General features: G+C 39.9%; 1 protein-coding gene and 1 pseudogene across 2 annotated transcripts in view; both read right to left on the reverse strand.

Moving 5' to 3' along the window:
- The window catches only part of wb (wing blister), a 409,502-nt gene that overhangs the window by 262,648 nt on the left and 120,334 nt on the right, over window positions 1-26,520 (reverse strand). The window lies entirely within an intron of this gene.
- LOC135707259 (uncharacterized) lies at window positions 9,724-11,243 on the reverse strand (annotated as a pseudogene).

Consider the following 26,520-nt stretch of genomic DNA (forward strand, 5'->3'; position numbering starts at 1 on the left):
TAAGGTTTAAACAACTAATTCGAACAAGAACGCTTCCAACCATGTTCCAATGAATCACTGGTAGAACAAACATACACTCAACAACAATATTCACCATGTTTCATTCTAAACAAGCCGCAGTTCTTACCAAAATTGGATTTGATTTGTTACCGTGGATAGCCAATTTCCTGCGGCATTTATAATCAAATCAAACACAATAAAACATCCAATTCTGCGCTCGTCCAACGAGCATCACACTCACTGCTCCATAACTACTTTAGTCTCTTTTAACTTTAGTGCCAGCTCCGAGCCGACAGCGAAATTGCTCAATGCTATCAGCAGGCACAGACCAGAAGACAATATGCCATATAATCCCACACAAATCGTTTTGTTTCTGCATCTTCCGATTCCTTTACAAAAGTCGAGAAAACAAATGCACTTGAGTCAAGCCAATCCCCAGCGATGCAGTTAGTGGACGCTGCTGCGCTCAGATCGTAGTCCATTGCAGCACACAGCACCAGTTTCTACCTTTGTGCATCTTCATGTAGAACATGTGTTTCATTTTGGCGCACATGTTCCAGTTTCGGACTCCATCGAGATACATCTCTCTCCCTTTGTTTGGGGACTGGCGGCAGTGGCGGCACGTGGTGGGGAGATTTATCTGCAATTTGTGTATCGTTTATTGTGTGGCGCGAGATGTGGTCACCTTCCGCAGATGGGAGAGGGAAAAAGACAAAAAATTAAAGATCGCTGTAGGTGAACCGCCGTTGATCGTAGGTACCTACTCGGAACGTCTTCCAGACGAGCGGCAACGGAAAACTGTACACGACTGGTCAATTAATGAAAGTGATCTTTTGGGTTATTTTTAGAGGATCTTGCAGAGAGAATGTTTGTCGGGTTCCTTTGCAAAGGTGGAAAGGCGGATGAGATGATGATAGAGAATTTTATGGAGACTTTGTTGTAGGTTTTGTATTTTTTAGTTCATCCTTGCAAAACTAAAGCTATTGAAAAGTTTGTGTGACGTATTATACTTGTACGTTGACAAATTATATTGTAAGATAGAGCAAAGTAAGCGGGCCATGTTTTAAAACAAGGTATGTTTTAAAATATTTTTGTTACACATGATTATATTTATAATTGTACAAACAGGCGAAACCATCATCATCATTTTTATGTTTGTTTGTTTCCTCTAGCTTTCGAAAAGATCGTGATATTTCACGAATTTCACCAAGGGAAAATTACAAGAGTCATAGTGAGCTTTGGTGAACTTTCCCAATACTGGTTCCCTCAAAAGAAGAGTTCGTTAGAACAGAATAGAATGTTGAAAATCTATTCCTAAACATTATTTTCAATTCAAATTTATGAAATGAGCGACAGAAACTACGATTGACGATTGCAATACAAAATTATATATCTCTTTAAATCTCTTTTAATAAAAAAAAACCTGTTCGTATGTCACAAACTATCATAAATTAACAATATGGTTCACTCTTCTATTATTCCCAAAACACTAGTGCCAGTAAGGACACGAAATGTGACTAGTCCACTGTAAATTGAGCAGTTGACAGCTCAATAACAACAAAGCAACTCACAATTGAATGAAATTTTACTCAGTAGCGGAAATGGCTCTAATGTTGGCCTATGAATCTAAGATTGGGCCCATCGCTTAAAATCTGCTATTTATCAATTTTGTCTAGATGAACGCGTCATTGGGACGGATTGAAAATTTAATCGATTGCTGAATTTATGTATGGGCCCAAATTAGGGGCATTTAGGCCGACATTACATCCATTTTCCCTATTTTTGAAAAATTAAACCATAAATTACTAACCATGGCGGACAACATCATGCACAATTTTTTTCAACGATTGCACATAAACGTATACTCCAGAGTCCAGTCCACAACACTCAACTTTTTCGTTTTTGTTTTGACATATGATGGAGGAAGCAAGTAACTAGAGCAACATGTGAAAAGGGTCTATGTGGCAAATTGAAAAAATTACTTGAATATAGTCTCATTCTGGCAAACCGACACCAGCATCTGAGAGAAATTTTGCTCTTTGAAATTTTGAACGGTCAAAAATTGGTCGCCTAGGATTTGGCGATTTTTTTCTAATCGTGCATTTAAAAACTTGAACACCCCTCATTTTATAGGTCTGTACGTACCGAATGTTGCCTCTATTTTGTTTTTACCATTTTCCATTCACCGTATCAAAATTTTGCTCGTGCTTTAGTGAAATCCAAATTATTCCCACGCAGATTGGTTGCGTTATAATAAATATGAAATATACGTCAAGGCAGATTTCAAGCAGTTCCCAGGTCAAGATTTTACATGGCTACCGGAAAAGGAGAGGTTCAAGATAAGTTTAAGCAGTAAAAGTTGTCAAAGTTCCCGAAAAAATGCTTGGTTTGCCAGGCAATTTGCACCTGTGGGCTGAAAAGCAAAATTTTCGTGACAACTGGCAACCAAGAAATGTTTGCAAAATCGATTATTGCCTTTTTTAAGAAAAAAAAAACAGTTGTTTCGTGCTTTTTTGGCCAGACCTCGCTTTTTGTCCAAACTCGCCGGAGCTGCACTCAATTGGGTTCTTTAATTTTGAAAAATATATCGGTTTCGATACGTCATCAGAAAGGGCTTCGTTTTCTGAGCACAACGATATTTTTTTCGATCCCATTTACTTCTATCTTGATTTTGAAATCAAGATCCATTTACTTCTATCTTGATTTTTAAATCAAGATTTAAAGCAAACTAATCACTTCCCTAAAACTAACAAATTGACAGCTCACTCCCAAAATCGATGAAATTTTGGATTTCGGTTCCATTTGTGAAGCAGATTACGAATATCAAATTACCTTAAAACCCCTAAAGAACCCAATTGAAAAATATTGAGCAATCGATAAGCGAAACCTCAAGAAAACTCAGAAAACAGTTGGAAATGAGAAACAGTTCAAAGTCAATTGACGATCAGCATCAAATAAGATTGATACGACAGCAGTTAAAAATCTGATGGTGAAACGTTAAGCCCGACAGTTCGCATTTGGAAAATGCTAAGCCTAATCAAATAGTTTTCCTGTATTGTGTAGTCATTGAACTTCATAAAGAAATGAAGTTTGACCATTTATCAAAAACATAATCAATGTACACTTAATCATGATTGACCAATTTTTGACCGTTCCACCCTTTAGTTAGTTTGTGTTGGCGTGTTGTAATTCGTGAACAATCGACATGTTAATGTATTGTTTACGTTTGGCTTGTGTGCCTTTTCACATTTTGCTCAAGAACGTTCTGGTGAACACAAACCTGTATGAGAATAACTCAGATAGAGAGTCACTTCTACTCAGTTGTATGAGAAATTTCTAAAAACTGCACTGAGTAGAAGTGACTCTCTCTCTTTATTTCAGTGGCCATGCGAATTGATTACCCAAACTTGGGTTAACATTTCTTAGCGTGTAGATAGTTTGCTTGCTGTCAGTTTCCAATCTGGTCTGTAAAGAGGGATGGCAGAGATACTTTTACTTTATTAGTTTGGTTCACCTTTAAGCTACTCGTACATTCAGACTATATCTGATATTACGTAATATAGGCTATCTTGATATCATATTATATAATACGTGATATCAACTATAGTCTGAACGTAGTATAATCAAAGAGGTAACTCTAAGACCAGAAGGTCCCGAAGAAACGTGCTCAACTTTTTGGATCAGCTCTGGTACTCTCTTCGGTCCCTAGCTAATTGATGCACCCCCCAAAACATAGGAAGATGCACGAGCCCCTCATTTTATCTGTCAATCTTTCATAGCGAATCAAGACAAACATAGTGTAGTACTAGAATTTCGACTAGAATGAGGTACGTTCAACGATGTACTTGGGACCGATAGGCTAGTCCAGTGTGAGCCAATTTAAAATCGTTAGTTTCCCCCAGTTGGTATAATGGCAGGACGTTAGAGTAGGCGTATAAGAATGCATGAGAAAGCTAATACTGTTTACCGCACCTTTTATTTTATTTTCCTCTGTTCGGGACCTAACACTACTGCGACCAGTAAATTGATCTATTGTAGTATTTATATCCCGTGTCCTTAGTTTAGTGCATGTCGTATTACTCCATCACTATTGAGAAATGATGAAGTATTCTATTTTACAGTTGCCACTCTTGCATTTATCGCAAGGATCCTACTCTAATTGAAAGGTTCCGCTATTTATACCCTTCGGAGTGTTGAAACACCCTCCAAAGGCGCCCCCCTTTGTCAGTCAAAATTGGATTCCTTAGCAACAAAATTTAAGTATGACACCGACAGTGTTGGAAAAGTTCACCAAAACTCACTATGACTCGCGAACTTTTCCCTTGGTGAACTTCGTGAAATATCGCGATCTTTTCCAACGCTGGACACCGATAATGACCATGCATCAGAACCCTAGTCTTAACCACTTCAAACTAGGGAACAACGAATAGAAGATTAGGAATCACATAGATGAAGACAACTAACTCATTTTTTCCTTGTTTCAAGATCATCCTCGGTAGACAAAGCCGAGTCTTGTCACTATCAACAAGACATAAAAAGTAACAAGGACTAAGATGTGTTCCTTGGATTACTGAAACATCCTGTTCCCCTAGTTTGAAGTAGTCAGGACTAGGAATCGGTGGTAGATCTAACATCTCGTAACGTACCACAAAAAGGTGATCTACCCACGTTACAGGGCACCTTTTATTTTTCTAAACTTATGAATTGATTGAGTGGTTCGTGGATTTTCCTATGTCTCGAGGGGTGCATCGATTAGCTTTGGACCGAAGAGAGTACCAGAGCTAAGCCAAAAAGTTGAGCACGTTTCTTTGGGATCTTCTGGTCTATATTTATTTATTTATTTATGACTAAATATCAACAGGCGTCCTTGACCCCAATGATGTAACCTAAACTAAACATGAAAAGTACTAAAACTAAACATCAATAAGTACATAGATAGTCATCTCGTAAAAAAAAGGAACATTACTAGACAAACTAAACTGATCTTGAAAAAACGAACTAAACCTCCGGCGAAGCAGCTGGCGAGTCAGGTCAAAGTCAAACAGTGCAGAGACCCTATTGAAGAGTTTCTGTAAACCACCGATTGCGCTGAACATGCTATAATTAGTTCGCTGTATGGGCAGGCGTAGCATTGAATTATTCCATAGGGCTCGGGGTTGAACATTGATGACAACTTGCTCAAGGAGAACAGGACAATCGGTGCGTCCTTGCGAAATATCCGCAATTAGCAATGCCCTTGCTGTATCTATTCGGACCGACAGGGGCTCCAGATGGATCAGTTGCAAAGACTTTCGTAGCAAGACAATCGGAAGGGATCCGTCCACGGCAGCTTACGTAGCACGTATCTCTACACTGTATGGTGTATTCATATTGTGACATAAACCACAATTTGAACACACCAAATAGGAAAATATTGCCATAACTGCTACCTCTACCCTCTAGAATATAACCCATATTCTTGTTTTTGTTTGGACCGTATTTTCCATACAAAAAACTTTTTCTTTCTGTATGGAAAATGCGGTTTGAACGAAAATGAGAATATGGATGTATGATGAGACTACCATCGATCCTGAAATTCTCTTGCAATATAATGGATCAATTTGAATTATCTTCCAACTCCATGTATCATCTACCGCAGAGTGAACCCTCAACTGGAACTACCTCTTCTTTCAACAACAAAAATATTTGTGCGTAAACAAATCACCTCCCCCCCCCCCGGTGGTCACGGCTTAATTACTGGAATCAAAAAGATGCAACCGAACCGAATGGTTTCCAATTGATGATTTGTTTAGCTAGCCGCAGGAAACAACAGTTAGACAAACAAAGCCGCAAAACCGATTCACCTACTTTTGAGATCATTTTCGGAATCTTGGTCGCCCTCTTATGGGATGCAATCCGCTCGATCGGAGTCGGTCGGTCGGTCGGTTGGTCGTCTTTGCATGCACTTTGTTTATAAACACAGACTGAACGAACAGCGTGCGTCTTATGTGCTTGTTCCTTTCTCCTACCAAGGAAAAGGTTTGTGTTTGCATACTAACCGTGAAAAGTTTTTTGTTTGGTAGAACAACAAACAAGAGCATAAATGTGTAAATAAATGTACATGTATGCATGTGCGGAATGATGCGGTGAAGGCGGAGCATAGTACACAACTGGCTGTACGAGATCTTCTCAATATGGAGAGCTGTTTAAGACGTGAACATGGGAAGTTGTCGGAATGCCAAGTTTGGATTTAATCACTATCGAAAATTTGATGAAAATATTTCCTTTCCCACAATCAGGCTACCTGCCAGTTGTGTAACGTTTCAGTTGGCATACCATTCCCCCTCGAAAACATACAAAATCAATTCTTTCCAGAAGAAAGGAATCCACAACTGGAAAAGTTAATGCACTTTTGCATCGTTCCATATTAGTCCCGTCTAAATATAGCGGCGATATATGGCAAAACCGCACTTCCCTCACATGTGATCACGCATCGGGCGACCCATCATCAGTCCCCTTCCATTTAAGGATCTCCCATCGTCGTCGACGTTGTAGAAAGGCATAATAATGTGATCGCGTTTTTTCCCCATTACTCACGCCGATCAACTGCGGAGCTAACAAGCGAACGGCCAACGGACGATGGTTTGGGAGTGTGCTATTAAATCAGGAAAAGTCAGCCAAACTCACGTAACACCGAGTACGAGCAGTTTCGATGCCGAACAAATACAAACAATGTACATTGTTTTGCGTTTTATCGAGACGGAGCGAAAACACTGCTGCTAGCTAGACATTCGATCGCTAACTAGACCGGGAAATATGGGATGCGGAACGGAATATTACGGATACAATGGAAAAAAATGTGCGTGGACAATGTTTGGAAGTTGTACCTGGTCGACTATAAGTCGATTGTTTGGTAAAATTTGTTGATGCTGAAAATCAAAGTAGAAAATTCTGATCTTCTGTTCTTAATCAAATGGTATTGACCTACCGAACAACTTTGTCGAAAACTGTAACTTTCCATATGACCTGGATCCCAAGATATATACAAGAAATTCACCTGCACTAAGTGCCACCTAGTGAAAAAATTCTGACATTCTGTCCACCAATCAAAAGTCCTTGACCTACTGAACAAATTTGCCGAAGACTGTAGCCTTCTTTATGGCAAAGATTCCAAGACAAAGCATATTCAGGAAATACACTTACACACTAGTGCCTCTTGGTGAAAAAATTCTGAACTTCTATCCACCAACCAAAAGTTCATGACCAACTGAACAAATTTGCCCAAGACAAGGAGATTCACTTGTACATTAGCGCCACGTACTGAACACATTTTGAACTGCTCTCCACCAACCAATAGTCCTTGATCTAATGTACAAATTTACCGAAGACTGTAACATTATGTATGACCTAAATCCCAAGATATAGCATATCCAGGAAATTCACTTGAACACTAGTACCATAGAGGTAACTCTAAGACCAGAAGGTCCTGACGAAACGTGCTCAACTATTTGGCTCAGCTCTGGTACTATCTTCGGTCCCAAGCTAATCGATGCACCCCTCGAAACATAGGAAAATTCACCCCTCATTTTATCTGTTAAATTTTCATAGCGAATCAAAACAAACATAGTGAAGTACTAGAATTTAGACTAGAATAGGGTACGTTTCTCGATTTGCTTGGGACCAATAGGCTATTTAGTCAAGTAGTCAGCCTATCACCATGGAGCATCTCAACGACTTCGATTTGGCTGATGATGTTGCTCTACTAGCACAACGGCGCTCTGATATGCAGAGTAAGCTCAATGACCTAACCGAACGCTCCTCTGCGGCGGGTCTCACCATCAACGTCAACAAGACCAAATCGTTGGATATCAACACGGGCAACCCTTCCAACTTTACGGTAGCGGGGCAAGCAGTGGAGAAGGTCGAAAGTTTCTAATATCTTGGCAGCCAAATAGCGTCGGACGGCGGGACCAAGAGCGACATAGGTGCACGAATCAAGAAGACTAGGGCTGCCTTTGCGAGTTTACGAAACGTATGGAGATCCAACCAGATAAGTCAACGCACCAAAATCCGAATTTTCAACTCGAACGTGAAATCTGTGTTGTTATACGCCAGCGAGACGTGGTGTGTATCAGCGGAGAACACTCAAAAGCTGCAGGTCTTCATCAACCGATGCCTGCGGTATATAATTCGTGCCTGGTGGCCTCACAACTGGATCTCGAATGCCGAGCTCCATCGTCGATGTCATCAGAAGCCGATAGCAACAGAAATTCGAGAGCGAAAGTGGAGGTGGGTCGGCCACACACTTCGACGGGGCGGAAACGAAATCTGCAAGCAAGCGCTGGATTGGAATCCGGCAGGACATCGCAGTAGAGGCAGGCCCAGGGGCTCATGGCGGCGGAGCCTCAATAATGAAATTAAGCAAGTCGATAGAAATCTGACCTGGGCCCAGGTCAAGGAAAAAGCGAGCAGCCGCCCAGGATGGAAGTCTTTCACGTTGGCCCTTTGCACCGCTGGTGGTGCACAGGACCCTTAAGTAAGTAGTGAGCCAATTTAAAATCGTTGGTTTCCACCGGTTGCTAGTACTGCTTAGTGAAAACATTCTGAACTGCTGTCCACCAACCAAAATTCATGGACCTACGGAACAAATTTGCAAAAGACTGTAACCTTCTATATGACCAGGATTCCAAGATATAGCATATTTAGGAAATTCACTTGCACACTAGCACCGCGTAGTGAGAAAATTCTGTATTTCTGTCCACCAATCAAAAATCCATGACCTTTTTTTCTCTGATCGGGACAGAAAACCTCTGCGACCTCTGTGTGCTGGTGCTAGTGAACTAAACTGTACTAAAAAGTAGCCAGCATAATGTAAGCAGAGCATCAGCATCTACCAGCATGTGATTTCAGAAGCAACTGAAATTCGTGCTATCGTGGTTGTCTGGTTGAGCTAGTGAACTAGCGTATATGTAAACACCCTAATGGAGTGTTTGCACTTGCTGGTTGATTCACGTGCTGGTGAGCCTGTCGTTCGCAAACCCATGGTTATAAGCAAGATGTAAACAGCTTTTCGGTGCTGATTAACTTTGGCACATCAATTTGTGACACAAAATTGATCAGCTTGCACCAATTTTGGTTAATCAGCATATGAACCAGCACATATGCATGCACACATCAATACACTAGTATTTACAATATTTTTGTCAATACTGTATCTGAAGTGGACCCTACACGATTGCTTTTATTGATAATAATCGTTGTCCGCGCCACGGAATCCTCTTCGGTAGCTCCTACGCCTGGCAACGGCGGAATGGAATGATCTGGGTAGGCCACTGGTTCTGGTTTACGGTGAAAAAGTTCTAAACTCTAGCCTTGACAAAGGCTGTTTAGGTGGCTTCGATCGGAGGGAGAACATCTTCTTCAAGTTGCTTTGACCGGTTGTGTATTTCACGTGTAGATGATACAATAGTTTGGGTTGAACTGATTACTTGGCCGGGATGCTGGTCGTATTTAAATCTGTTGGTTGTGTGATGTGTAGTGCAATAAAATTTTTGTCTGGTGAATTGTGTATTGTGCTAACTGTTCGCGTTGTTCGCGACATACCAGCCACCAATGAAATAACATCTAATTCATGAGGATTCTTCTGAGATAGCAACGGTTGCTGCGTTTTCATTTGGGCTGCCAAGCACTTCGCCGGAAGTGGAGGCGGAACTATCTTCGCTGTCGGTTGGTAGAAGACAGATCTTAGCAATCGGTCGGTCGAAAACTGCGCTGGATGCAAGTCTGACGAGACCATCCGCGCCGGGATGTACTGCTTCGATTCGACCCACGCTCCACCTGAGCGAAGGTAGGTTGTCGTCTTTCAGGAGTACCAGCTTGCCGACTAGAACATTCGGCTGCCGGCAGTAGTGCTTCGTACGCTGCTACAGTTGATGAAGGTAGTCCGGCAAACAGAGTTTCCAAAACGTTTGGGTTCTGCGCTGCATCTCCTGCCAAAGTGAAAGCCGGTTGTTGGGAACTTGGGCAAGGTCGGGCTCCGGGCTTGATCTGGTGCTGTTCCGACCAGAAAGTGTCCCGGTGTGAGGACTTCCATGTCACTTGGGTCCTCGGATATGGCGGTAAGTGGGTGAGAGTTAAGACAGCTCTCTATCTAGCAGAGGATGGTACGCATTGCATCGCTTGATAGGGATTCCAAGCCAACGACTCGCCGAAAGTGGTGCTTGAAAGCCTTGACCGCGGCCTCCCAAAGGCCGCCGAATGTCGGAGGGGTCGCAGGGATGAATTTGAACTGGATGGATGATTCAGCGTAGAACGATGCTACCTTCAGTCGGAGTTGTTGGTCGTTGAGTTGCTTGCAGAGGTCTCATAGTTCCCTGTCTGTTCCCTTGAAGTTGGTGACATTGTCACAGAACAGAGCAATTGGCAACGCTGCGATGAATGCTTTGGATCTGAGATCACCAACCAATTCGAGGTGTACGGCCTTCGTTGCCATACAGACGAATATAGCGTCGTATGCTCGGATCGTTGGAGCTGGTTTCGTTCGACGTGCTGGTACCTTCAGCCAAACGGGATCACAGAAGTCAACGCACGGGTTGGAGTGATGCGAACTTTCGGAAGCTGGCCCATCAGCTGGTGTTCTGCTTGTGGTCGTGTGCGATAACAACGCACGCAGGATTTGACGTGTCTCCGTTCCAGGTTACGGAGGTTTAGTGCCCAATATTGCGCACGGATGTGTTCAATCATCGCACGCGGACCAGCGTGGAGAAGCTGTTTGTGCACCGAATCAACGAGCAGTGAGGTGAAGGTGTACGCTGCAGGCAAAAGCATTGGATGCTTGCGGGTGAACAAATATGAAGAGTGGTTTAGCCGGCCACCGACCAGAAGTACACCATTGTGGATGAAGGGATTCAATGTACGTAATGGGGATTTCTTGAAATCCGCTTCGCTTCTGGCCAGAAGCATAGCGATTTCTTGGTTAAAGCACTCATTTTGCACAACTTTCACAAGGCCTTCTTGTGCTTGAAGGAGTTCTCCTGAGGTAAGGTACGGAATAGCTTGTAGGTCGACTCCTGCTATCTTGGCCCGGCAGTACCACACGAATTTGCGGCAATATGCAGCGATGCGGTTGGTCTCGTTAGTGACGAGTAGCGGATGAACAGTGTGCGGTCGGGAGCTTCGGTGGATCGAGTGACGGCTGCAAGCGTACGAAGTATCACCTTGAGAACTTCGGGAGGAAATTCACAGGAGTTTTGGCCTGGAAACATACTTGGCCACTCCGCTGGATCGGACGTTAACCACGGTGGACCCTTCCACCATAGTGCGTTGTTGACGAGCTCGCAGAGATCGACACCCCTCGAGATGAGATCGGCCGAGTTCTCCAGACCGGCGACGTGATTCCAAGTGCCTCCTTCAGTGAGTCGTTGCACCTCCGCGACACGGTTTACCACGAAAGTGTTGTAATTAAATTGGCTCAAATCAATGTGCTGTAAAAATTTGAGCCGAAGTGAATTTGTCGTATCTATCGTTCTCCCACTGTTTAAATGGTTGACTGAGTGTGACGTTATACCAATCTCCATCATCCAGTTTAACACCAGGATAACAAAAAAGCAGACAAATTCAAATCGTCTTACCTGTTAACAGCGATGTCACTTTGCCAGATTTTTGATACATCATAAAATAGTTCCAAAAACGATCTATTTTTTGCGCTAACTAACTTGTTAAAGAACCTTCCAGCATGAAAATAAACAAGGAGGAACTTTTTTCGTGTACACAAATCTGGCAATACGGCATCGCTTCCTGTTAACATCACATTCGGCTCAAACGCATATTTTCTACACTCCTGCTCGAACTCCAGCAACACACAAGCGAATATTTTCGGTGTCCAAAGGGGGATGAAAAACTCTCGCGTCACCTTTCAAATGGACCAATCTACATTGATCGATTCTCTTCAACGACTCTCTCTTTCGTTAATAACTTGGCTGCATTCATATGTCAGGCAAATTTTTCTACATAGTCTGTTAAAAGAAAGTATCGACAGTGAGCATGCATAAGGGCGAATACGCGATGATCGATTCTCTTCATCGATTTTCTCTTTGCATTGCTACAGCTAAGCTAAACAATTTTCTAGAATTTGTTCAATGCAGACTAGTAACAGGTTGTATTGCCTATCAATAGCAACAGCAAACGCACCGAGAAACGTTAAATCTAGCGAGTTATTAACAAAAGAGAAAATCGACGAAGAGAATCGATCATCGCGTATAGGCCCTTATGCATGCTCACTGTCGGTATTATCAAGCGTATTGGACGATAAGATCAGATGAACATGTTTTTCGAGCCGAGTTATTAACGAAAGAGAGAATCGTTGAAGAGAATCGATCAATGTAGATTGGTCTATTTTAAAAGTGACGTGAGAACTATTCTCACCGATTTTGAGAGAGCGATATTTTCACGGTTTGGATGGGAGAGGATAATGAATAATCGTTGAAGAATGAGAGATGACAATATTGTCGATGCTCTGCTCTGCGAAAAGGAGCTTGAGTTATTGCGTAGTTTAACTTGCACCTGATCGAAAATTTCAATCTCTGGTTCCACGACATTGATCCGAAAAGAAACAGCCATGCTCGATTGGTTCCCGCAAGTGACACGTTAAATTGGCTCCCATAATTGACACCGCCAGACTATGAATATAGTGCCTAAAACTAAACTAATGGTTTTTGCGCAAACAGTTTTGTTTTCCGAAATGCGGTTTTGGTACCATCGTGTAGTGAATTCGCAATTTTGTCAGCCCCTTTATAAAAATATGTTATACTTTTTTTCCGAAGCCAAAGTATGCGTTAAACATCTATCTTGATAACAAGTCTAATATTTATAAGGCGGAAAGAGTGGATAAAATCAAGAAAGTACTGTACTTACGATCAATTATTTATGTTAGAGATGAATTCCGCCATGTTTAAAACAAGTTATTTTTAAGTGTAAAAAGATATTTAATTATCAATAAGTCAAGTAAGCAATTCAAGGAAGGCTTTTCAAAAGAACGTATCTGATTTTGTAAATTAAGATTCAAACGTCAATTTGTTGAAACTCTTAGGTTGTCCACGCGAACTAATAACACCATCAGGTAGGATAAAGTGTCCCCAACATGTTGGTATTGATTGGACAAGCTTAGAATTTCGATAAATTGTCGGTTGAATCTATGATTGCGAAAGTAGATACGTCCTTTTGAAAATGTATCCTTGAATAATCCCTACTAACTGGTAGCTAATTTCTGCTTAACTGTCATTTCTTAGTCAAATAATAATGAAACATTACGTAACATAGAGGAAACAGGACACGCTTGTGTCCTGGGAACAAGGGAGGATTTGTTATGGGCAAGCTGATACAAAGTTTAGTCTAGAAAAATTGGCGTAGCTACGGGGGGGGGGGGGGGTTAGGGAGCTGATGCCTGACAGTAGCCCCTACTAAAATTGTTACTTAAATAACTTATATTCCTTAAACATTGAGAAATTTTAAAAATAAATTTGGCTCCCTTAGGATTTTTCCTTAGTTACGTGTTAATGTCTAGAAGGTAATGTTATGACCACATTTGCGTAAATTTGTTGAACGTATAACCACAGACAAACAGACGTAACTCTTTGAAAAAGTTTTTCTTGAAAACATAGGATCTCAGCAACGACATCTCTATGGCTTCTCGCGGAAAACAAGCTTGCTCGCTAACTCGTAAACAATATTGCATAAAAGTTCTATCGTATGATTGGACTTGCCACACAATTATACCAATGCAAAAATGGTACAGGCATCGAAAGCTCTCAATTAATAACTGTGGAAGTGCATATAGTAGAACATTAAGTTGAGAGCACGCAATAAGCTAATATGCGATATGCAATAAGCTTGAAATGCGAAGAAGAAGAAGATAAAAGTTCTATAGAATGTATATAAATGTCATAGTGATCCGATGCCAGCGCTGCGACGAGTAGTTCACGGAACTGATAATATTCAACTCAACCGTTAAATGCGTAAACGAAGATACACAATGCAGAGTTACGTCTGTTTGTCTGTGATATAACTATATTTTTGTGAGCATTGCTTATTTTTTCAGCCCCTACGGCATTTTAAAAGGCATGAACAGTTGGGAACCCTTACAGTTAAAAGCTCACAAACAAATTGGAACCACGTACAAACGTAAGCCAGTTTTATTGCCAAAACATCCCCCTCACTAAGCATCGTCTTACCATCTAACTGAGTCCCACCGAGTCAACGACTTGCAACGGTCAACGCAACGGCCAGCCGTTTTAGGAAGTGAAAGATTGGATCGATCGCACAATGCTGCACACTCCCGTCATGCAGCGCAGTTTCCCCAATGACGACCGGGATATGTTGGCCAAACATGGCCAAAACTGGCAACACACACACGCACACTACGCCAGCATGGGTTTTGTGTGTGAGAACCGCTCTGATTTTCCAGCGGTAATTGGAGCTGAAATAAATATCAACCTGTTTTTGGTAACAACCGATAGGGACTCCGGCGCATATATGGGACTCGCAGTTGGCAGTCTGGTTTTGACGGGAACGCGCGGTCCGAGGTTTCCTTTGCCATGCCATTGCCGATCGGTGCTTTATTTTGTCGTTCTTTCACTGGTTCGATTTGATCCGCTGCGTTCGACTCATTTTTATCGTTGACCATTTTTAGTTACGGTAGGTCCAGGAAAGGGAAATGGAATTTTTTAATGAGGCACTCCCTTTTTGTCATAAATTTTCTCGCGTCGTCGCCATCATTATTGGGCCGTGTTCTTGGCCGGGCAGTCGGTAGAATGCATCTTTGACGCTAAATACAGAAATTTTCCGTTGAAGGTTGCATATCAAAGTGGACGAATAATGAAATCAGGATCCAACAGTATCCAGCGATTTTTGAATGTTGATTTTTAATGTTGGTTGTATTTTTTAACAACTGCATAAAAAATTGGACTTAATTGCAGTGTAAATACCAATAAAAATGTATAGGTGAAACACTCCTATCGCTACGGTACGTTAGAAGCCTTAGTGTGTATAGAGGTCTCCATACCACAGCAAAAAAATGTAATACAGGTATAACTCGATATAACGTAACTGTCACTTTTGACTTCCATAGCTGTTTTTCGTAAACGATCATTCCAACAAGCAAAGTAATAACACCATCGGGCAGATGAGATAATCCCCATTTATTGGTAATATTAATTTGTATGATTCGCCGGTGGTGTAGTGGTAAACGTGACTGCTTTCTAACACCCCGATGGGTCTGGGTTCAATCCCAGCCGAGGTCGGTGGGATTTTTCTGAGGCATAAAAATCTCTGGTCACGTCTTCCTTCGGAAGGGAAGTAAAGCCGTTGGTCCCGGCCCGTGTGTGTTGTGAATGGGTGCGATATCCTACGCAGGTGTGGAAGCTGCCTTCCTGCACATTCGGTTGCCGTCAATGGATGGCAATCGATGTCCGTCGGTGATTGGCACTAGATTGCGGAACAGAGACCGACGTTAAATAAAGGAAAAAGAAGATTTAATTGTTATTAGCGAGGTATTGAATGGAAGTAATTTTGTTTGCAGAATCGATGTATATCGTACAACGTAATATTACATAACCAGCGAAATGATCTTTGTGCATGTAGTATTCAACAATTTTTTTTTCTGTGCACAACCTAACGCTTCTAACGTACCACAACCCACAACAATAGGAGTGTTACCCCTAATACAATTCAAACATGATCTTGGCCCAAGATAAAGTTTTAATTTCAAGTGTACACATATATAAATGTCTACACACTAAGAAATAACTATGTTTACATGAAACGTAATGTAAATTATTTAACACAAACAAACATTTCATGAAGAGAAGAGAAAGTTAAGTGCTCCGATACCGAACAATATGCAACTCGACCAAAATTGCGTTTGATTCAATTGAATTTCTCGGTTCCTTCAACTGATTGCATGTTAAAATGACTTTTTCGTAGCGTGTCTACCAGTCTAAGAATCATTCCAATCTCGTTCATGACAATCGAGAAAGTTGGTACCATGAGGAACACCTGAGCTGTTGTAAAATAGACCGATTTGAAATCCAACTTTAACACAGAGTCCTGTATTGGTAAGGTACGACTCAAACCAACAACTGAAACCCTGAGATAATCCCAATATAATTCGTAGTTCTGGTGCAAGCCGTAACAACCAGATGCATCATAGAGTTGAAAATTGGAAATACGCCATGTAAAAGGAAACGTGTTTGATGATTTTTAATTACATTTTCTTCTACTGTTTCGTGTTTATCGAGTAGTCTGTAAACTGTTCTCTCTATATGTGGCAAAATATGGTTTGTTTATATTTTGGATCTTACACCCCTTTCAAATGTTAGTCTAGAATTTGTGAGTAGGGATTCTACTCCTCAGAAAAATGCTACACACGGCTCATTTCAAACTCGCGAGTGAGGCTCCATCAAGCCTGGCCATAGTTGTCCATGTTATTTAAGGCCTCTGTAAACTCAACATGCTGTATAGAATAATAGAAATATGGAGCAAAGTTGTAAGCTCTGCATAGCATATCTTCAGAATAAAAAAGCGAATTCCATCCGAACCAACAGTGTAGAAGAATTTCAGTTTCTGCCGCGTTCGACGAAGCCAAGAAATCAAAATTGAACACACTTTTCTGAGTTTTCCTGACTGCTTCACCTGAGGTAAAAAAGCAATTGAACCGTTGAAAACGCTCTTAAAATGCTGTTTTAGATGGTTGCATTTCTCCAGTGTAATGCTAGCATCCCACATAACCAATATACGCATGCAGAAGCCTTGAGTAGTATTGTAGAGAATACGATTGTAGGTCCGATATTTATTCCTGGCTAATGAAGGGATTCCACAGCAAAAAATTCTGAATTTTAATTGTTATGTAAAGATACATTCACGTAAACTTGTATTTCATTTCACGCAAACAAGCAACTTGTAAGCAATGTTGTTTACAAAGATGGGCATTTCTATACAATAATTGCATCATTTCATGAAATGTCTCTGGACATTACACGACTTATAATGTAAACTTATATGATATGTAACGCTCCATTTATGTGCATCGTATTGAACAGAAATTTACACTATTTTTTCGAACTGCGTACGAGTTTGACAGTATTTTCGATGGGGCCATCAAGGGCGTAGCCAGGTTTCGAGCTAGGGAGGGGCGAATTTTTTTTTTACTATGAGAATGCCATTTCACCGAACCTTTGAAAGCCTTTGTGTTGCTGAGTTTAGGGGGGGCAGGCGACCCCCCCCCTGCCCCCCTCTGGCTACGTCTATGGCCATCAATCTCAAATGCTTCATGTCTCGTAATCGAGCTTTGGACCATGTAGGTTATGCACAGTTCGAAAAAGTAGTGTAAATTTCTGTTGTTTGCAAGTTGCTCGGTTGCGTGAAATGAAATACAAGTCTACGTGAATGAATGTTTACATCACAATTAAAATTCAGAATTTTTATCTGTGTGAATAAGATCTACTCAATAGATCATAATCAGTTATTGTCCGTCCCACAACTTCATCAAAGTAGTAGACGACTTAATCAATAGAGGACCATTAGTCAAGAAACTCCCAATCTGCTTAAGTGAGCAGAAAAACGCAGTCCAGGTCTTTTCATAATACAGAGATTTGTGGTCTAATCGCTTGTTTAACGTATATTTTCCGAAACTTGTCGTCGGTACCGAATTTGTATGGTTACAACAACTCGAGCAACGGTATGATATGATATGAGGGGCTCGGTGGCCTTAGAGCAACCGTTTTTGCTTACTGAGCAAAACATCATGAGTCTAATCTCAGGCTCATCCACATTCAAGGTTCATCGATCGTTTTATTTGTTTATATGACTACATGATAATAACAACAACTCGATGATTGAAAAGAAGCTCGTTTTCCTAGGGCAAACGTTTTTGCTTACTGAGCAGAAGACCGTCGATTCAATCCCAAGCACCTTCGCGTTATATGATTGTTATGACATCAATTCAGCCTATCGTTTACCAAAACAAGCCTCCTGCAAACCCAACCATCTTACATAACATCCCAGTATTTCATCGTATAAGGGCAGAGGACTCCTTGTCTTCAATTGAAGCGAGTGTCACGTCAACACGTTCCTACCCAATCTATTCTTGATCTGCGGTCGGGCGCGGCCAGCGCTGGCATTGCCTAATTTTAGACCACCAGTTTTCACACATTGAGGATGATTGCTAGTCTATTGCTTCTCTGTGTAATTACGCTGATCTGACAATAACTGAATAGCAACCATTGATGCTCAATCTACATTTTTGTAAAGAGAACCTTGATTCAAAATCCGGCACTGGTTGAAACTATTCTGTCAATCAAATATCACGATTTTTGCGGTGGTTTGATTACAAAAAAAAATCGTAAGCAACCGTCCCAAGCTGTCGAAAAAAAAAAGTTAGGATCATACTTCAATATCAACGGAGTTTTTTGACGTTCCCGACGGAAGAGGTTTCATATGATATCATGGAGATTTCAGATACTGCCAATTAAGGTTACAGGCGATTCCAACGGAGGAGATATCAAACGATTTCGATATAGATTCCAGACAATTTCAACCGAATTTCCTGTCGTTCACCATAACGATTGGGATAAAGATTCCAGGTAGTTTCAACGAAGTCTAGTGATATTCCCGACGTTTTCAGGGGATATTTAAGATGCTGCCAGGTGATTCTGACGAAGATGGTTCCAAGAAATTTCTACTGAATTTGCTGACCTTCCCAAAGGAGGAGGTTCCAAACGATTTCAGAGGAGATTTCAGTTGCGGCCAATGAAGGTTTTCGATTTCAGACATCCTGCATTAATTTAATAATAAAATTATTATATAACCAACGAATAATTAACTAGCTTGGCTGAAAACTCCTCCGTCATAATCGTCAGCAAACTCCGTCGAAAAAGTGTGGGATTTCTGTCAAAATCGTCTAGAAAATCAGCCAAAATCTGCTGCAACCTTTGTAGGTAGCATCTGAAATCTCCACTGAAATCACGTGAATCTTCTTCTGAAAGCTCATCATACTCCGTCGAAATTATCTGGAAACTATGTCGAAATCGCCAGGAATTTTTGCCTTCAGAATCACCTGGAACCTTTATTAACAATATATAAAATCTGCACCGATATCGTATGGAACCTCCTCCATCGCAATCGTGTGCAAATTCCATCGGAATAATCTAGAACCTTTGTTGGCAGCATCTTAAATATCCACTGAAATCTTCTGGAACCTCTTCCGTCTCGAACGTCAGCCAACTCCGTCAAAACCGTTTGGAATTTCTGGTAAATCGTCTGAAATCTCCGTCAGAATCGACTTAAACCTCCATCAGAACCGGCTGGAACACCAACAAAAGCGCAGACGAACCAACCCAGAGCTGAAAGTTTCCTTAATAAAGATTAAAAAAAAAACACCAACAATCAAAACCAAATTTTAACGTTTCTGTCAAATCGCAACAAAGGTGAGCGGCAGTTAGAAGCAGTTTGAAAAGTTATGAAACCGACATCATGGTTAGCGACGGATATTTGAAAAAGGCTCGCTTTATTTAAGGTTTTCAAAAATATTACGGTTTGTGAAGTTTTCTGCTGCTTTTTTAGCGAATCTGGTTGTGCGATCCCCTAGGTGTCCGAAAAAGAAATTTGAAAATTTGAATATGAAAGTAAATTTAATCATACCTACCTACAGTGCGCTTAAGTTTCTACAAAGGGTAAATAATTTGTTTTATTCTTCTTTTTTAAATCTTCTTCTATCATCATTTTCTAAATGTATTGGTAAAATTCAGTCCAGTGCATGTCACCACGGCAAAACTGTCCATGTTTCATAAATATCAACTGGTATGGTGAAGAAAGTTTAAATTCCTCTTTTCTTCCTTCATTTCAATACAACAGCACATGTGACATCACACTACGTAGTGTATAAGGATGTTGTAGACAAAACATTCACGCTGTGAGAAATTGTGTTTACACTCCTGAGGGTGGTAAGCTCCAACCGGTATTATCCTCTGATTAAATCCTAATCACGAATGTCAGGCTGTTATGGTGTCCTCGTCGAAGCTAATCAATACGATGCTTAATAAACAGTTGGCAGATCCTTCAATCAGGGCCGTTATTGAAAGTTGATCCGTGTTGGAACTTACCACCATGAGAGGGAAAGCGAATGATAGGTTACGTGCAATGCTGCCATCTTTTCTGTTAGTGATTAATTCAATCTTCTGTGCCTTTTTTAATTGGACCGGTAAAATGGTTGTTTTTGATTTATTTATTTAGTTTCTCATATTTATTTACCATAAAATTCATCCACTCATCTATGCTAATGAATCAAACATCACAATTACTTAATAAACTTAAATTCATTGCTAGAGACAATACATATGGCAACGCTTTTTCAATGATATTTTCACGATTGCTAGCAAAGCAGTAAAGTTGAAGTGGTTTTCTTGGTGCTCAATGTTGTTCACCAAGAGTTTTTTGAAACAGTTGTTCTGAGTTTCGTGTATTCGATTGCGTGTAATTGTGCTATGCTTCCAAGAATACAAGTAAGTAAATACACTGAATGTGTTTTATCCAGGAAATTTTCCTTCTAAAAACATGAAATACATGTGAAAATTTTCGTATTAATAATGTGTGAATGTATGTGTGAAACTAATAATGATGATTGTATGATATTTCAAAAAGAAAACAAATTTACTTACCCTTTGTAGAATCTTAAACATATTTTTCGGTGCTGTGTGATGAAAGCTGAGTGGTTGTATTGGTCCCGGGAGTGGCGCATGGTGGTTTAGTTGATTTAGTTTTGATTGTTCGAATACGTTTTGTTCTCGAGTGATCGGGGTTTTCCAGTTTGGTAGTTACCACCACGAACAGCGAGCTTGTGGCAAGGAGCAGTGCTGAGATTTGTCATGACAGACTGTCGCGGGATATTGACAAAATTGTTTTTCACATAGTCACTGATAGACTTGATCCTCAAAAAACCCTTGTCAAAATTTCATTAACTGTTTTTGTCAGTGACATAGATTTACTTGGTAACAAAAAGCGTTATTGTTATCCAAGTAGTTCAGGACGTAGATGCTTGTTCACTTTAACGGCTTCATGTAATTGTTTTGCCCAAGCAATTTAAATTAGCTAATACAAAAATTTGCACATGTTCGTCACTGACAGCATTATCACTGACAAATGATAATGCTGAGTGACCAAAGCAGAATTTTGAATATCACCGTGTATTGCCGAAATTTTGCAGCACTGGAAGAAGAGCCACCGTAGTTAGTTGGCAGATGTCACCTCCAGGGAAGAAACATTTGCAATAAGTTAGATTGCGATAGTTTGATCCAAATAGTAATTGTTTATAAAATGTGTCCCATGTAAGAATGAAACACAGTCATTCAGTGAATGTTTTTTTTTATCCCCCAGAATATGGTGCCTTATTACTGAGCGGGTACTTCATGCTACATCGGTTGCCTTCCGCCTCCTTTGATCCAAATAAATATCTCTCCTAATGAACCGTTCATGAACCATATTTACCGTTTTATTCCATCACGGATCTGACGTGAAAGGTACGCACTTTCGCACGCAGCCAAAAATCATTAATCACCTGGAGGGGCCTCAATTAATTAAGACGGCCGCGGTCGATAAATTTCTTTCACCATAACCTTGACGGGATCTCATTGCACCATTGCGACCGCTGCGCTGCACTCCGTCTTGAGTGGTAAGCTAAAGTATATTTTTTGCCCTGCACCACCCGGATCGTTTCCAGGTCAAAAGCGGCGTAAATTTGAGGTTAATTGATACATCCACCTTTCGCCTTGTGGTCATGTTAACGTTTATCTGAAGAGCCTTCGCCGAATAACCGAAGGGCTGTATGTGTGAAAAATTCGAGTAAAAAATCTTTATACATTACATATCTCATTGGTGGCAGAAATGTGAGCGGTGAACCTTGATGAGAAACCGTTGAAGCTGAAAATCGCACTACTGCACCCATTATCAATTATCTCGCGCACCAGAAAACCACGAGACGACAACGAGCGATGGTCGAGCCTCACTCGTGAGGATAATATTTATGAACTCTTTTTCTGCAACTGAAAGAAAGCAAGAAAGCACCCCAAAGGTGAGCGAGTCCTTCTGGTATCGCTTTGTATATTTGATTTTTCTTTTTTAGTTTCAGTGGGGCATTATGCTGTGAAAATATGTTGAGGCCAAATGGCAGAGAAAAATGACTGTGAAATAATTCAATTAATTTATTTACAAAAAGACTCGTTCATTTCAACGATTCGGAATTAACGTTGCTTGATTGGTGAAGGTATAAGCTGACATTTTCAGGCAGAAGTGACCCGAATGAAAAATGCAATTAGTGGGGACTTTTGTATATTTTGTTGAAATGGTTTGTTTTTGATGGCGGGTGACAGATAGTGCCATGTTTCCAAGAGCAGTATCGATTTATAAAAGACATATAATACGTGTCGCAACATAATGCATTAAATACGTGCTATATATTGCGGTTCTTCTACTAAAGAGATCTACTGCAGCAGTCAACGTTCAAACGTCAGTATTAAAATGAGTTGATTAATAAAAAAACATAGTGTGAATTGACGCATTGACTAACATGAAGTATTTGTGCCAGCAATTCATTGAAGCCTTGTTTATATGACGGCTGCGGTGGAACTTTTTCTTCTTCTTGAAATTAATTCGTAAAACGGAAATAAATCTCTGGAAGCAAAATAATTGTCAATTTATCAGTAGTATGCACAACTTTTTTTTTCACTTGTGTTATTTTTAAATACCATCCTACAGTAATGACCCGATCTTGTTAGCCCCTCCACGCATCATAATTTGATCTTTCAATAATTTCACAAAACCGTAATTACAAATCGTTCTCATTCTTCTTCAATTTGGATGTTTAGGGTATACATTAGTGAAAAAATACCACTGAAAAAGTGCATGAGTTTCATAGAACATTCTAAGGTTTTGAAGAAGGTGGCTGGACCATGATTTGATAATATTGATAGCAATGGACCACCCAAGTTACAATTTTGGTTTTATGAGAGTTCAGTAGACCATGATTCCCAAGTAACATTGGAGGTTTTATCGCGGTTTTATAGCATTCTACAAGTCTAAATCATGGTCTACAGAAACCTCATAAAACCAAAATTGTTACTTGGGTTTAGCAGAATGCTATAAAACCTCTATAAAGCATGCAATGTTACTTGAGCAGGAATCCAATAAGCGGGAGAAAATCATTTCTGTAACGAAGCATTTCCGTGATTCCCTCTCACCCCAAAAGGCCTGGGTTCCATCCCAGTCGGCGCCGCTGGGATTTTCTGAGGCATAAAATCTCCTTCGGAAGGGTAGTAAAACCTTAAGTCCCCGGTCCATGAGTTGATGGGTCGATAGGTAGGGTCCAGGTGTAGAAGCTGCCTCCCTGGCGTCGGAAGCATTGTCGGAAGCTCAGTACGGAAAACAAGATCGACGAAAAACAAATCAACGGAAAAAAAGCTTTTCCGTGGCATACCACCAAGCTTTCAATCACCATCAAATATAGCTTCATGTCACAGGGTACGAACAATTGTCGTTGTTAAGGTTTTGTTGTAATGTAAGGGGCTTGGATGTCTAGTCCAACCCTTTTTACTTACTGAGCAGAAGACCATGGGTTTTATTCCAGACCACTTTACATTACTGAGTTGATAGGGTTGCATCATTCACTCATCAAAAGATGGCAAATATTATTCGTGTGAATCTCTAAAAACAATTCATTATATCAAAACTAGGATCGCAACACTTCTCAAGGGGAGTACTGATCCAACGAACCCAACCTTTTGATAAAATATCCTCTCCTGGGATCTCTGCGAGGAGGCAGAGATAAACACGGCCCCAAAAACAACAAAGGTCACTCTAATATTCCTTTCCTACTCCTACCTGATTGCAAGAACGCGGCCAGCGTCGTTATTGATATGATGACACGAGCAAAGTCCAGCATCAAAATGACAGCAAATTGAAATCATAATTTGATTTCAGTTTACGCAATTGACAAATTTGATACCTAATTTTGTTTTCATTTTGCTGTACAGAAATATGTTATTGCAGGTTTGTGTTCATGGCCATAGCATACCATCAAATTGAATACTTGTTTTGTTATTAACGGATAACAAATGCAGTGTTTGTGCAACGTCATCTACATGTACAACTATCCTACCCACTGTAGCTACTATACAAACGAATACAAATAAACAATATATCAGTATCTCGAATACCTCCGCCATGGCAGGACGGTCAAGCAAACTGTGTGTTTTACTAATTTCATCTCCGTACCTATCACAACGATCATAAACACAATGTAGAGATTCCGCCCGTGCACGATCATTCAGTTTTCAGTTTGCTATCACTTATAGCAGAAATAGTTTTCAATGTGATGTCACAGGAAGATTTGTTTGCTCTCAAATGTGATATTTTAACCGTTAAAACGACCAAAACGACAGCAACCTGACTAATCATTATCAGCGAAATCACAACGTCAAATTTAGATTTCAATTTGATCTCAGACTTTGCTCGGGGAACCAGCCTACAACTGAAAATCACAATAATAAAGTATTAACTGAAACTTGTACATTGAGAATGAACGGTAGCTGCCAGCCCCATTCAGTTGATTCATTATGCAATTTCACTGATTCCGATCAATCACGGAGTGAATTTAGTTGGATTTTTAATCTAGATGAATTTTCAATTCAAGTCCATTCTCAAATTAAGATGAATGTTGAATGTAGTTATACTTTGGAATGAGTGATATATATAAAATTCAACGTAATTTCAAACTCAACCAAATTTGAAATAACAGTAAACAAAGAATTCACTTTTAAAAAAAAATTTAATTCAAAATTTAACTGTATTCAAAATTAACTTACATCAAGCATGAATTCAAAATGAATCAAATAAATACAAAATTCTCCACTTTCAAAATAGATTGTTATTCTAGTTCAACTAGATTCAAATTTTTACCACATTCAGTCAACTCTCCACAACGCGATGTCCAGTAACTCAATATCATACTTAGTTAACTCAATATGATAATGCAGTAACTCAATATGATCATAGTAAAAAATGATTTTCATGACAACTATGGTGGTCCCTTCAAATGGCACTTTGAAGGATTGGTGTTCTATAACTCGATAATTATTTAACTTGATGAAACCTGTAGAGTATTGACTGTATGCTATAAATTCAACTGCATAAAATAACATTAAATTCCAATAGAAATTCAACTCTGATCAAAACTTAACTACTCAATTAAATTCAAAGGTCAACTCAAGGTAATCTTAATTAAAAATTCAACTGAATTTTAAATTCAGTGATATTCAAAATTCTGTTGAACTAAAAGTTCAAGAATTCGATAAATTTTAGAATTCACAAAATTTAAAATTAGCGAAATTCGAAATTCACAGAATTGTAAATTAAAAAAAAAAACTCAAATATAAGACGAACATGTGAAAAGGGTCAATGTGTCAAATGTAAGCATTAACTTTAAACGTCAACATCTACCACATTTACTATTGAACACATTGCCACTTTCAGATGATCATCTAGAATTCACAAACTCCATGCTTAATAAATCAAAAAAAATAATAATTCAACCATACAAAAGCACAGAACAGGATTTAGAAATGTGTTTATTACATCTCTTAATCAAATGCGCACTCCTTTGCCTAGCTTACTTGATGGGTGAGGAGTTTTGAAGTATTTTCTCAAATCCACAGGCAATAGAGTGCACGTTTGACCTGCTCTTATACTGTCTGCGGCTGTGGAATAGTTCTAGCGACGTTCATCACTTATCACACTGCCGTACTCTAACGGAACTATCTTTTTCTAGCTAATAAATTATCACTAATGCTTCATGTTGATATTAGTATGGCATTTCCTCCCAACTCCAATCTATTTTAATTCTTATTATTTAATTAATATTAACTGGGCGTCAAAATATCAATAAATTTGCACCCCTATTATATAAGCTACGCAACAAAATGTATATGGGAGTTTTTGTACGCCCATTTGGACTACCTTGCGCTCATATGAGCAAAAATGCACACCAAACATACAACATGATAAATGATCTGTCTTCATCCAGCTTCAATGTGCATATTTAAATGTGGAATGAAAATATTCCAAACGCAGAAATTAATGATTGACAAAAAGACTTGCTTACATATGTGCCTTAAAATATATGAGCACACCAGAATTTGTTACGCCACTCAGGTACAAATAAAGCTTGCTTCATTTAGAATTGGAACAAACTTTTGCTCATATTGTGGTGCTCCTGGTGGACGGATTTGGATGTTCTTGGCGCCTACGTGTCAGGAATTTTGTCAGCTTCACGTATGTATTTTTGACATTCCGCAAATCGACTGTACTTTGTAAACAATCAACATGGAAGCCGAAAGAAGGGAAAAAATTGTGCATAGTTATTTGCAAAATCCATTGTGGTCTGCATCTAGGCTAGCTAAACAGCTGAAATTGCCCAGAAATACCGTATGGCGCGTTATCAAA

Source organism: Ochlerotatus camptorhynchus, unplaced genomic scaffold (assembly GCF_037179485.1).
Source record: "Ochlerotatus camptorhynchus isolate MF236.1 unplaced genomic scaffold, CSIRO-AGI_Acam_v1.1 ptg000306l, whole genome shotgun sequence".
NCBI classification, from domain to species: Eukaryota; Metazoa; Arthropoda; class Insecta; order Diptera; family Culicidae; genus Ochlerotatus; species Ochlerotatus camptorhynchus.